This window comes from Thamnophis elegans, chromosome 2, assembly GCF_009769535.1.
Source record: "Thamnophis elegans isolate rThaEle1 chromosome 2, rThaEle1.pri, whole genome shotgun sequence".
In the NCBI taxonomy this organism is placed as follows: Eukaryota; Metazoa; Chordata; class Lepidosauria; order Squamata; family Colubridae; genus Thamnophis; species Thamnophis elegans.
Window position 1 is genome coordinate 132,710,589 of NC_045542.1, and position 14,835 is coordinate 132,725,423.

Consider the following 14,835-nt stretch of genomic DNA (forward strand, 5'->3'; position numbering starts at 1 on the left):
TCCTTAGCTGCACCCATTTTAAAATACTAATTTCCCTCCTTCATAAAGTATGGGACATATGTTGGGCTTTTTCACCCATTGCCTTAGTAGAAAGTCAAATGACTTCTGTAATTTGATATGAAGACAGTAAAAGCCAGCTCTTGATTGGCAATGGGGTAGTAAATTTCATGCTGGGACAATCTGCTGATCAATTAAGGAGTGGTGGGCAGCACCGCTAGTTTGAGTTTTTCCCAAAAATGTGGGCTTCCTGTATATGTAAAGACACCCCAAATACTTCAACACTTCAGACATTTCTACTTGTAAGCCCACAATTTGAACAAGATGGATAGCAAGAAATAAATATAGATGAAATGAATTGTGTGAGAGAGAGGGGGGGAGGGAGGGAGGGAGGAAGGGAAAGAGAGATTTCTTCTCTGTATCTTATGATGTGGAAAATTAAGGAAATCTATTTCTATTCATCCTCAAGAATCCAATAAATTGTATCAAAGAAAGAAACCTCCACCAGATGTTATAATTGTATCATGACATCTACAAGATTACAATATAATGATCTAACCATACTGCCTCCCACATTTATGACATGGCAGTATAATGAGGATGGTGGTGTAATAATTAATAGCTGGAAGACTAAAGGGCTATTATGAGTAAGCCTGGCATCAGTATTCCAATGACTTTGTGAATCAAAGGTATTTCCCGAGTTTATTCTCTGGGTATCCAACCCTTGCTTATGAAATCCTGATTTCTCCAAAGAAAACAGTTACATAATTTGGCAGAGAAATTGTCAACAATACACAAGCAAGTAGCAGGAAAAGTACTCCAATGCAGAACAGGTTGTGGGAATGGAACGGAATGGAACGAAACAGAACAGAACAGATTTTGATTGTCATGCACATACATATGTAAGTAGTGGTTAAAGTCATGGATTAGAGGCAGGGTGACTTAGGCTCCATTTTACCATCATCAATCACAGAAATTCATTATGTTACTTTGGGACAATCACTCCCTCTACCCAACTTACAGGGTTCTTATGTGGATAACATAAACTGAGATGTCAATAAGTGTCTTTGTGCTCCTGGAGAAAAAAACATACACATCAAATAAAGTGAAAGGCTTTGTTTCAGCTTTTAAAAATGCACGTAATCCTTACAAATACAATAAATTCTCTGTTTGTCAGACCTTGATTTAGCAGATTTTGGATGCAATAGACAAAAGCCGTTTGTCATTTTATGTAGGCACAACAACATCTTACGCATATGTAAAATGGTGCTGTGGGTGGATAAAAATCCCATTTGCCATTTTACAGATATTCCAGGGCGAGTGGACATCCATTCCACAATTAGCCTGTTAAAAGGAATTTTAAAGTAATATTTCACACTTATGCTGTCCAGACTGGGACAGTGATTGGGAGCTGTCCAGAGTTGGTTTAAAGATCAGCAGCTATATAAATGTTTGGATGGATGAATGAATGAATGAATGAATGAATGAATGAATGAGTCATGCTAACTTTGGTGGAATTCAAGTCAGGGGTGAAATTCAGCAGGTTCTGGGGAACTGGTAGCAGAAATTTTGAGTAGTTCGGAGAACCGGCAAATACTACCTCTGGCTGGCCCCAGAGTGGGGTGGGAATGGAGATTTTGCAATATCTTTCCCCCAAGAGTGGAGAGGGAATGGGAATTTAGCAGTATCCTTCCCCTGCCATGCCCACCGATCCACACCCACAGAACCAGTAGTAAAAAAATTGGAATTTCACCACTGATTCAGGTGTTCATTTTTCACAAGAGATAGCACATGGAGAGGGGAACATCTTTCTTTTCTGTCTACTTCCTTAGAGGTTAAGGAAGGCAGAAGCAACATATACAAAGAGTACCATAGCAAGTGACTCATTGGTTCTTCTTTCTCCCTTGTGCTTTCTCTTAGTGTGGACAAAGGCGATCCCCCCATGTGATAGCAGAGCTGGGAAAGGCACGAGTCAGTCATAATTTATTTGTTTTCTTCCCCTGTGTACTATGGAAAAACTCCCCTCCCCTAAAAACCTATCACATGGAAAGAAATAAAAAAAGCTTTCTAAAAATTTAATAAATGATTTCATATTCTCCAAAAGGGAGAAGTAGATGTTGCTCAATGGTGGAGTGCTGGATGGAGGAGAGATTTTGATATTGCTTGGCAGCAGTGGCAAAACACAGGAAGCTGACCAGGGAAACACAACTTCATTGGAAGCTCTTAGCTACACACATGTCAAGGATCCATCAACATCATGTCATTTTCTTCACTATATCTCCATAGACTGAGAGATAGTGGGCAGCAAGATTATTTACAGATAGTCCTTGACTCACAGCCATTCATTTAGTAACTGTTCAAAGTTACAACAGAATTGGGGGGGAAAGACATATGACCGGTTTTCACACTTACAACGGTTGTACCATCCCCATGGTCATCAGATCAAACTTCAAGCACTGGGCAAATGGCATATAATTTTTATAGCTACACTGTCCCAGGGTCACTAACTGTAACTGTCAGAGTACTAATTTAAGAGCTGACCAGCAGCTACAATGATGCAATGCTAGGAATGAGTCAGCAAGTTTTGGGGGCTGATATCACTTTAAGAGCCTGTAATAAGAAGAGGCTCTGTTGGGCAGTATCTCTCTCTCCATGTATGTTTCCATGCTGTAATTGCTGTGTAAAGTTTGTTTGAGGTCTGACCAATGGTGGGTTTCAAAAAAAATTCGAACCTACTCTGTGGGTGTGGCCTCCTTTGTAGGAGTGGCTTGCCGGCCATGTGACCTGGTGGGAGTGGCTTGCCGGCCATGTGTTCTCTCTCTCTCTCTCTCTCTCTTTCCTTCCTTCCTTTTGTGTCTCTGTCCCTTTTTCCTTTTTTTCTTTCATCTCTCTCTCACTTTTTCTTTCTTTTTTCTTTTTTTCTTTATTTTTTTCTTCCTTTCTCTTTCTCTGTATGAGTCTCTCCCCCCCCCCTCTCTCTCTGTGTGTGTGTGTGTGTGTGTGTGTGTGTCAGTGGTGGGTTTCAAAAAATTTTGGAACCTCTTCTGTAGGTGTGGCCGGCTTTCTGATGGAACCTCTTCTAACCAGTTCGGTAGATTTGACAAACCGGTTCTACCAAACTGGTGCAAACTGGTAGGAACCCACCTCTGGGTCTGACTAAAGTACGTGTATGTATATATTCTTTGTAGGTAAAGCCTCTATTTAAATACAAACCGCTGGTTACTGTATTTGCTCCTGAGTTGTCTCACATAGTCACACTGTGCACACTCTTACAATAACCTTATAATAGACGATGATGACCATGTTCATAATGATGATCATATTGAAGAATATATGTATATGTATATGTATATGTATATACAAATTATATAATGGCCCCAATAAGCAATTCTGAATTCTGCTCTTCAAATTAATGAAAATGGCTAATGTAATTAGCTAGCTGCTCTAACCATTAAAATGGGGCATGCATCATGGGCACATGGTCCATTGGAATCTAGCGTCTACATCAGGGGTATCAAACGTGTGGCATCACATTGTCATCACGTGATGTATCGTGACTTTTTCCCCATTCACTAAACCGGGGGTGGCCAGCACATGATACATCTGGCCCGTGGGCCACAGGTTTGACACCCCTGTTCTACATCATATACTGGGTCCGTAGCAGGAGTGAAATTCAGCAGGTTCTTACAGGTTCTGGAGAACCGGTAGCGGAAATTCTGAGTAGTTCGGAGAACCGGCAAATCTCTCCTCTGGTTGGTCCCAGAAGTGGGGAGGGAATTGGGATTTTGCTGTATCCTTCCCCTGGCCACCAAGCCACGCCCACAGAACCGGTAGTAAAAAAAATGAATTTCACCATTGGTCTTTTATACTGGAAAATTGTTTGAAGTTCTACAATACGCATATACAAAAAGGCTATCACAGATCAAACTACCAAGACAACTATCTTATTTCTAAAAATAGAAACATCTTTCTGTAATCATAGGTTATACAACAATGAGTGAGTCATCCAATAAGTACTGAGCATATATTTTATACACACACACAAATACACATATACATACACATATACATGCATATACATTAGATAGATAGATAGATGGATGGATGGATGGATGGATGGATGGATGGATGGATGGATGGATGGATGGATGGGTGGGTGGGTGGGTGGGTGGGTGGGTGGATGGATGGATGGATGGATGGATGGATATGCATATATACACATACACATACATATGTATATGTATATATATACATGCAAGAATTGACCTCAGCATTGGCTCTTCTGTCCAAGATCAACTACCTTAAGATCAACTACCAAAGAATATTTGCTTTGTAGATTATATATTTTGATAATGTGGTTGCCATTGTTGGAAGAAATGTCCTTCTAGATTCAGTTCCAAGTGGGGAAAAACACACTGGAAACATGGAAGCTGTTTGGAAAGATGGTTTTAATGGTGGACAGGATGGCTTGAGGTCCCAGGCAAAAAGAGGGATCACATGCTTCGAAGATGTTGAGTGAAGAAAAAAAGGGAAAGGACCTTGCTAGGAGTCCCTGAGTTTTTCATACACTCTGGCCCCACCCAGTGGGGGTTCCAGATCCCGTTCCAACCGGTACAGTTGGAACGGGCCCGATGTTGCCCACATGGATGCGTGCAGTGTGTGCGCACATGTGCGCGGTGCGTGCATGCATTGTAGTTGTAAACGACGCTTCCACAAGCCTCCGCAATACTCCAGCTGCTCAGTGGAGCATCGTGCAGGCACTGTATGTGCCATGTGTGTGCACAGAAGCGCCGAAAGCTTTAAAACACGGTAAGGAGTTCGGGCGGGCAGGTGGACCCTCCAGAGCACCATACCGGAACGGTATCCAGTGCTCTGGGCAGGCTCCGGTATGCCTGTACCAGGGCCTTCCACCTGCAACCCACCACTGGCCCCACCCCACAGCTTCTGATTCCTGTGCAAGAAATGCATCCAGATTGGTTGTCAGACTCCCAGGGGGCAGGGGTCTTAGCTAACTTTGTCCGCTGTCTTTGAGTCCAAGTTTGCTTGAGCCTTGCCTGATGGTGATGTAATGAAAGGGCTTTGGGATTCATATTATGGCTCTGCCTGTAGATCTTTGTTTGCCTCAGGCCTTAATGGCCCATTGACAAAGGTGGGGGGGAGCTATTAAGAGTGAGTCTGTTTCCTGCCTAAAAACATGTTTCTCTGGCTCAGGACTCAATGGCTCATTGACAAAGATGGGGCGGAGGAGCTTCCCTTTTAGGGGGAAATATTCTGCCCTTTTAATATTTCCTAAAATATTTCATTTTCTAGGAGAGAGGTGGGTGCTAACTTCCTACACCATCTGAAACCTTCTTATAAAACAAACATTGACCCTGTCTTAAAATAACACTAAATATAATTAATGAGATTGAGAGTTAAAGTTGTTCGTGTGTAGGATTAGAACTAGTGGGAAGTAGGAATATGTCATGTTAATTTAACATGTAAATTAATTTGCACTAAGACAGAAAAAGAACGTAGTTGACTCATAGTCCCCTGGTGAATTTCACGATTGAGATTTGACTGTAAATGAAGACCTACTAGTTCTAATCCTACACACAAACAAATTTAACTCACAAGCTCATTAATTATATCCGTGTTATTTTAAGGATGTTTGAATTATAAGAAGGTTTCAAATGGCAACCACATTATCAAAAGATATAATCTACAAAGCAAATATTCTTTGCTTAAAGTAGTTGATCTTGGCCAAAAGAGCCAATGCTTCCTAATTTATTCTTCTATGTATATGTACAGTATATTATGTATATGCATGTGCACTTGTAACATAACACGTTCCTTAAGAAAAGTGGGATACAAAGTTAATAAATAAATGAAAACATGTATTTGTTTGTTGAAAGAAGTCCATGTGTAATTGCATCTCTTGCATTTCGAATGAGTTCATTTTAAAATTCCGCACTTGTAAACAGATGGGCAATCTATTATTCCTTTGCACATAGATGAAGTAGTAGAGTATGATGTTTTCATGGTATTAGCTCTATTTTTGGCCTCCTGAGTAGGCCTTGGTAATGTGCAAAGAAAAGGCTAGACAAGGAGCCTTGAACAAAGTGAATGGAATGAAAGATAAAAGTGATGGCATAATTTGGGATGAAATAAAAGTGAGTCAATGCTGGAAAGAGCATTGTGTCGGGTGATAGCAATATGTTGAAGAGTGGAACTGAAACAAATGCTGTGAAAGAAGAATGCATGGAAAACAGTGAAAAGGAAGTCATAAAGTGGACGCATGCTGGAAGAGCAGTAAAGTTGCAGCAATAGATGGTATAATTGGAAAAAATCATGGGTGTGATTGGCTTATGGAATAGGGTGTGCAAACTATTTAATTTTCACATGGAAACCATGTCTGTGTTGAATAATTGGAAGAATGTTCCATTATACAAGGAATAAAACAGCAAGGGTGAATGCAGAAATGACAAGAGAATTTGTTTCATTTAAGAAAGGAAATGGGAAAGTGGTAGAATTGTGCCAGAGGGGTATGAGAGGTGAAAATAAGTAAAATTTACTACTGTGTGCGCATTTTAACTTTATGCTAGGCAGGGGTTAAGCGTATCAGATGTTTGTTCTTTAGCAAGTCATTAAGCAATGTGTTTGCATTTTTTTTTAAGTTAAAGAAAGCATGGGATAAAATGAAGTTTGGAATATGAAAGACTTTCACAAATATGGTGTTCCTGAATGTGGAATACGATTGAAACAAAGCAAACGTAGACATAGATAAATAAAACATAAAACCATCTTCAATTACATTCAGTGTGTCGATTGGTTACAAGATTTTTGTGCATCCTTTCCATAGTCCTCACTTACGATTTATATGAAATCACATATTATCAATCAAATATATATGTATACATTATTATCATTGTACATCATTTATTTGACTATAGCTATTATTCCTTCATTTTAAATGGGACATTCTAGATATTGGATTCATTCATTATAATAATTCATTACATCATCTTAAATCTATCCAATTATAATGTATCTTTATATTGTATTCCGTATCATTCTATAATTCTTGTATTATAAAATTCTCTAGTATCTTTCATTTCCATGTTTTTTTTTAATCTAACCACTGATAAAATAAATCCCATATCTTGTAATATTGTTTATCTTCTTGTTCTCTAATTTCAAATGTCAATTTACTCATTTCAGCACATTCCATTATTTTCTAAATAACTTCCTCCTGCACTGGTATTTTCTCATTTTTCCAGTTTTTAGCCAATACAATTCTAGCCACTGTTAACACATTTACAATCAGATATTTCAATTGTCTACTGTATGTTTCCGGTAAGATTCCCAATAAAAAAAATAATCTGGTTTTAAGTCTATATGTTTTTGTATCATTTTTTCCAACCATGTATGGATTTTAGTCCAATATCTTTTAGCTTCTGCACACGTCCACCACATATGGTAATATGAACCCGGTATCTGATGACATTTCCAACACTTTTCTGATTTATTCTTGAACATTCTTGCTATTCTCGTCGGAGGTAAGTGCCACCTGTAAAACTTCTTATACAAATTTTCTTTATACGCTGTTGACATTGTCATTTTATAATTTTGAGACCACAATTTTTGCCATTTCTGTAAGTCAATCCCATGTCCAAAATTCCCCACCCCCAAGCAATCATAGATTCTTTAACTTGTTCTTCTTCTAGCTTAACCTCTAATAAGTATCCATATAGTTTTTTAATCACCTTTTCATCAGTACCTGTCAAAATTTTATTTCAGTCAGTCATATTATCATAGAAACCTTCCATTTTAATATCTTTATCATATCTAGAATGTATTTGCACATATAAAAACTAGTTTGTTTTATCCTTATTTTCAAACCTGCTACTTTTCCATATGCCTCTATTTTTCTATCAATTTAGTGCAGTTTCTAGTATATCTTCTAAAATGAAGACCAGATCATCTGCAAATGCTTGCAATTTATATTCTTCCTTTTTAATTTTCTTTCCTTTTATGTCTTTTTCTTCTCTAATATTTCTATTTAGTACTTCTAATGTTAACACAAACAACGGAGGTGATAGTGGACAACCTTGTCTTGTCCCTTTCCTTACGTCAATAAAAGCTGTCAGTTCTCCATTGATCATTATCTTTGCTTTTTTTGTGATATATAGTTTGTATGGCTTGAGTAAATTTCTTATCAAAGCCCATCTGTTCCAACTGTAACACCATAAATCATCAATTCACATTGTCAAAGGCTTTCTGCGCATCTAATAACATCAAAGCCATTTGTTTTTCAGGATGTGCCTCATAGTATTCCAAAGTGTCCAGAATTATTCTCATATTGTCTTTCATTTGTCTCTTTGGCCTAAACCCATTTTGATCAGGATGAATAAAGTTATTTAAATATTTTTGAGTCTTTCTGTCAATACTGAAGCAAATATTTTATAGTCTGAATTTAGCAGTGAAATAGGTCTATAGTTCTTAATTTGATGTGGGTCAGCCTCTTCTTTTGGCACAAGTGTAATATATGCTTCTGACCACGATTTGGGTATCCTCATCTTTAACATAATTTCATTCATAACTTCTAATAGTGTGAGATACAATGATTCCTGCAATGTCTTATAAAATTCCACTGGCAACCCATCAGGGCCTGGGGCCTTTCCATTATTTTGTTTTTTAAGTGCTTCAATTAGCTCTATCATCGTTATATTGCCTTCTAGCATCATTTCAGTTTCTTTAGGTATCTGGGATAGATTCGCTTTCTGCAGGTATTGTTTAACTCTTTCCTCTTCTATATTCTCTTGTTCATACAATTTCCCGTAGTAATCTTATATAATTTTTTTCTTCCCTCCATTTCCATGGCAAATTTCCCCTTGATCATCTATTAGTTGCATTATTTTTCTTGATTCTCTCTCTTTTTTAAATTTTTACACTAACCATCTGCCTGGTTTATTTGCATCTTCAAAATAATTCTGTTTAGAACCTCTAATTTTTTGTGCTAATTCCTCCTTTTCCATTAGCCCCATTTTATGTTTAATTGTGTCCATTTTTATTTTAATGTCCTTTTTTGTGGAGATTTCTGTAACTCTTTTTCAAGTCTATTGTAGTTGCCATCTAGTATTTTAAAAGCTTTTATTTATATTTCTTTTCCTTGTATAGTCTATTATCAAGCCTCTGGCATAAGCCTTCATTGTATTCCAAAGATTCTGCATTGATGTGTCCTCTTTTCTGTTTTCTTTAAAAAAGAACACCAGTTCTTTCTCCATTTTCTGTCCTTTTCTTTTAATATAGTATTATTTAGCGTCCATCTAGATCTTCTCCTTTGTCCTTTCTATTTTGTTATCATTGGATTGTGGTCCGCCCAAATACTTGTTTCTATGTCAATTTTCTGTATGTTACAAATCAATTCCATTGATATTCATATCATATCTATTCTGAACCATGATAAATGTCTATTTGAATAGAAGGTATATTGTCTATTTGTGGGATTTCTTTCTCTCCATACCTCTTTTAATTCTATTTTATCAATCATTTTGAAGAAGGATTTTGGAAGAGTCTTTCTATTTAGTTTTGTTGTTTTTGGTGTTTTATAGTCCAAATTCTGATCTACAATTCCATTAAAATCGCCCCTCATGCAAATATTAACATAGTCCAATTCAATTATTTTCATGTGTAATTTTCTATAAAATTCATCTTGATTGTAATTAGGAGCATAAATTGCTATTAAAAGTATTTTCTTATTATTATCCATATTGTCCTTTGTGTATTTATGATGCTGTATATTTGACTAAAAGAGGTTAGATGGAGCTGATGTGATCTTTAAAAAGAGAGGTGAGATGTACAAAGTACAAAATATAGTGCAGGAAATAGCATAGGGAAAGGATGGGTTGCAAGGACAGACAAATGATTGGAAGTTATAGTGAATAATTTTGGCATGAGCTAGGTTTAAATAGCTTACATTATATCAGGGGTTTCAAACTGGCAGCCAGATATGTCATGCGCTGGCCACGCCCACCCCCATTTTAGCAAAGGGGTGGAAGTCATGACGACGCAACAACATGAGTTTGACACCCCTTGAGTATGTATGCACAATGAGTGTAGGACAGTGGTGGGATTCACTTACCTTCACTATCGGTTCGCAAATGTGAGCACGCTTGATTGCGCAGGAGGTCATGCATTATGTTGGAGTGAGTGGGCGGAGCCTCCAGCAGCCACTGCTACTAGTTCGCCCGAACCATTAAGAACCAGCAGAATCCCACCACTGGTGTAGGATATTTCCTTTGAACTGTAGAAGAATTAATTAAAAATGCTGGTAACTCTCTAGGCTGGAATCATAACTTAGCAACATGGCCACATTTTGCCATGGGATTCCCAGGAGTAGTTCAACAGAATCCCATGCCTAAGATGTAGGAAGACCTGCCACATGAAGAAGGAGAGGACCTGCTCATTGTTCTGCTTCCCTAATGCTTCCTACCCGGAAAGGAGCTCCCCCATTCAACCAAAGTGTTTCCCACTCTACTATCCACATAATTGTGTGAAGAGTCCATTGTGGCTTCCTATGTATATATTTTTAGGAATAGACTTTCCCCAATTACATCTACCCAACCCATCAGATCTGGTAGGTGAGGCATGTTATGGATCCTATCTGCTAGTGCAGGGGTGTCAAACTCACATCATCATGACATCATCACTTAACATATCGGGACTTTTTTCCCCTTTGCTAAACTGGGGCTGGGGGGGGGGGGCAGCGCAGGATGCATCCAGCCCGTGGACCAGGAGTTTGACAGCCCTGTGTTAAGGAACAGCATCTGCAAGACCAAGGAAAACAACATTTTTTTGTCACGATACCCAATCTTTGGAATTCCCCTCATCAACTTATATAGATCCTTATAAGGATCAACTTATATTGATCCATACCCTATGTGCTTGTGAAAAAGACCTGAAGATTTGACTGTGCCATCATGCCTAAATGGATCATTCACTGACTGATTATATATTTTTTTGATTAAGGTTTTTTATTTTGACCCATGCTTAGTTGTCCTTCTATTATCATATTCACTCAATTTGCAATTCAATTTAATTATTATGTTAAAAAGGTAAATCACAAGCCTCTGCTTTACAAGCTCCCCGTATTAGTTTCATATTTATCTATATTCCATATATTTTAACTTTTATTTAGTTATCTTTTCATTAACATGTTCAAACAGATAGCAACTCCATTTTATTATCATACTTAGGAATAAAGCCCTTATCTTAATTTTATATTTTCCCATTTGGTAGTTTATAATTATCTAGTTTTTTTCCTGGTAAGACTTTTGTCCCACTTCTCTGTTCCTGTCTTCTCCCTTTTCTTTATTTTAATGCATCCACTCCCTTCAAATTTCCCCAGGTGACCAAAGGAATAATTTATATTCCTCTTTGTTGAGGGATAACCTCCTGCTTCAATTTTCCTTATACCACTAACAGCCTCCAAGACCACTTTTGTCAGCTTTCTTTTCCCTTTTGTTGGGAGACCTCCCCTTTTCACAATTTTCCCTACACCATTGCTGGGACCAAACGAGTGTTTTATCTGCTTTTTATTTCCCTCCGCTTCTACTCCTTCAATGTCTCTCCCCACTCCTTCTTCTTTGAGATCTTCTATAGTTGTCTGCTTCTCTGGATTCAAAATTCTAATTAGGCTTGATTTTACTGATTTTATTGATTTATGTATATTCTTTAAAATTCCACATAGTTCTTCAAATTCCCAGTTTTCCATGATGTCCAGTTCCAAAGTTAGTTATTTATACAGTTATGCAATTCTTATTTCAGAGTTCTGTTCCACCTTAAGTTTGTCTGCTTCAATTGCTTTTGTTCTACCTTAATGTCCAAATCCAAAATTGCAGTTAGTTATACAAATCCCACTTCAAGACTCTGGACCACCTTAAATTCAAACCGGAAGAGAAGCTGGGGCCATCTTACTCTTTTGCTGAGCAAAAAAAGGAAGAAGAAAGCAAAACAAAACAAAACAAAAAGCCTTTATATTTCCCAGTTTGGATTCCGTTATTGTTCTGTTGTTATTCTTTCCCTTACCGGGTCCGGTCTCTTGTAGCTGCTCCCAATATATCACTTAAAACAGGCTTGCGATCAATGAGATTTGGGTATTTTCCTTTGCCTCCTACTTTTCAAAGTTCTGATATATGGCAGTTGGTTAGTTAAAACTTCCCGCATGGTCAAAGTTAGGTTATCAGTTATCAGTAAGAAGGAGTGCTTTTTTTTTTTTTTTTTTTTGAGTTAAGATTTATCAATTGGAAAAAGTTCAAACAGAATAAATCTTTCAAAGTGTTTAGTTTCTTTTTCAAATCCAAAACCAAATTTAAAGTTTATGTTTGAGTGGGTTTGTCATTTCTCTGCTTTCTCCTTTCTGTCCAAAATTGTTTCGAGTAAATAACTTTTGGGGAGGCTGGTGTTTCAACCTTCCATTTTCCCTTTCTTTCTTTCTTTCTTTCTTTCTTTCTTTCTTTCTTTCTTTCTTTCTTTCTTTCTTTCTTTTTTTCTTTTTGGAAAAGTCCCGATATGACCATCAATATTATTTATGTTCTCAAGATTTCTTTGCCTTTTTCAGGTTTGATTTATGGCTGTGGGTTAGATAAATTATGTTAACAGCCATTCATCTCTTCCAAACTCTCCTGTTCCTTTTGCTTTGACAAGAAGTGCAGCGTCTTGTCAGCCATATTTATAGGCTGTTGCTCCAACTCCGATTCAAAAGACAAATCTCTGACCTGCGAGGGATCTGTTGCCTCCCTCTGGGTCTAATGAGATGCTGTCCTCTTTGCCCCCCTCCAGGGGGGGTTCTGGTCCAAACGGACCTCGAAGTTGGTTTGTCCGACAGGGTTCATGTAAGGCTCTTAAGAGCTCACACTCACCACATCTGTCCAGCTGAAGAACTTCCTGTCGTCCTGACTGATTATATTTTTATTGAGTTTTAATCATGGTTTTATGCTGCTGTTTATTTATTTTTTAATGTTTCTGATGTTGTTTTAATTATTGTAAGCTCCCAGAATCACACAACAGGAACAATAACCTTAAGCCATTCCTTAAGGCTGCTGCTTAAGTATTCCCAAGTAAAATGTTTTTATATAATAGTTCTGAAAAAAGAAAACCTGACCAATCATGGAGTTTTTAATCAGCAAAATAGAATGCATGGCTTTAAATGGAACAATAGTCCAATATTTTGAGGATCATATTCAAGAAATCCAGATTTTATGTCTACAACATAAGTGTCAAAGTCAAGGCCCACAGGCCGTATCTGGCTCGTAGGGAGCTTAGATATGGCCCACTGAGCCACCCTGGAAACAGCAAAGGACCAGCCCATAGTGCCTTTGCAAGCAAAAACAGTGTGTGGGAAGGTCAGACATGTCCCTCCCGGGATCCATTTTCGGCCACAACAGCCTCCTGCAGCCCTCTGTCAGCAAACATGGAGCTCCATTTTTGCTGGCAGAGGGTTACAGGAGGCTGTTGCAGCCAAAAAGGGGGCCCTGGGGGGATCATAGCTACCCATGAGCTCCCTTTTTTTCTGCCAGAGAGCTAGCAAAACAAACTAAAAACAAAACAAAAGGAGAAATGTTTCCCCTTTTGCAATTGAGCATGCAAGAAGGGACACGAAAGGAGAAAGGGAAAGAGGAAAGATAAAGAAAAATAAGGGAAGATGGGAAGAGAGCAAGGAAGGAAAAATAAGGAAAGAGGGGAAGGAAGAAGAAAGGAGAATGAAAAGGGAAGGAAAAGGAAGGAAAGAAGGAAGGAAGGAAGGAAGGAAGGAAGGAAGGAAGGAAGGAAGGAAGGAAGGAAGATTATAATGAGAATGAGGGAGGCTCTGAGGATCTTGCCCCAAACACGAGTGACATCGAGCAGACCACGCCCACCCCAGCCCTGCCTATCCCGGCCATGCCCACTCTACCCCCCCCCCAAGGTCAAACACAACCCTGATGCGGCCCTCAATGAAATTGAGTTTGACACCCTTTGGTCTACAAGATCTTACTTCTAAGCATCCAGCCAAGTACAGCAAAGAGATACAGACAGCTCTCTTTCCTGCCATCTAGCTGTGACCTATTTGCAAAAGAGATCTGGTAACCCAGTGGTGGGTTATAGGTGGTATGCCCTGGTACAGGCGTACCGGTGCCTGCCAGGAGCACCGGGTACCATTCCGGTATGGTGCTCCGGAGGGCCCACTTGCTTGCCCAAGCTCCTTACCTGTATTTGAGCTCTTTAGTGTTTCCGCGCACAGAGCATATGGAGCCTGCACGATGCTCTGATGAGCAGCTGGAGCATCACGGAGGCGTCATGGAGGTAAGGATGCGTGCATGTGCTACGTGCATGCATGTGTGTTCTGTGTGCATGCATGTGGGGGCACCAGGCCCCATTGCACTGTACCGGTTACAATGGGGTCCGAAACCCACCACTGTGGTAACCCTACCCAATTTGCCATTGAGAAAATACATAAGCTATGCTAAAAACAGTGGGATAAAATAGCAATAAAAACAACATCTGTACAGTTTTTAACTGTGCATAATGGAAATTATTTGCAATGCTATTGGTATGCATGGCATTGTGATGCAGCAGAATGATGCTTCTCTCTTTGATTTTCCTTAGCTGAGCCTGAAGTCTTAAATTCTGTTCTTAGCACCAAGGCAGCACACAACCTTACACCTTCAAATTAGCTGTAGATTTTCATTGCCAGCCTGGGACAGACACACCTGGCTAATCAGGAATCAGGAATATATATATATATATATATATATATATATATATATATATATATATATATATATATATATATATATGTATATGTATATGTGTATATAT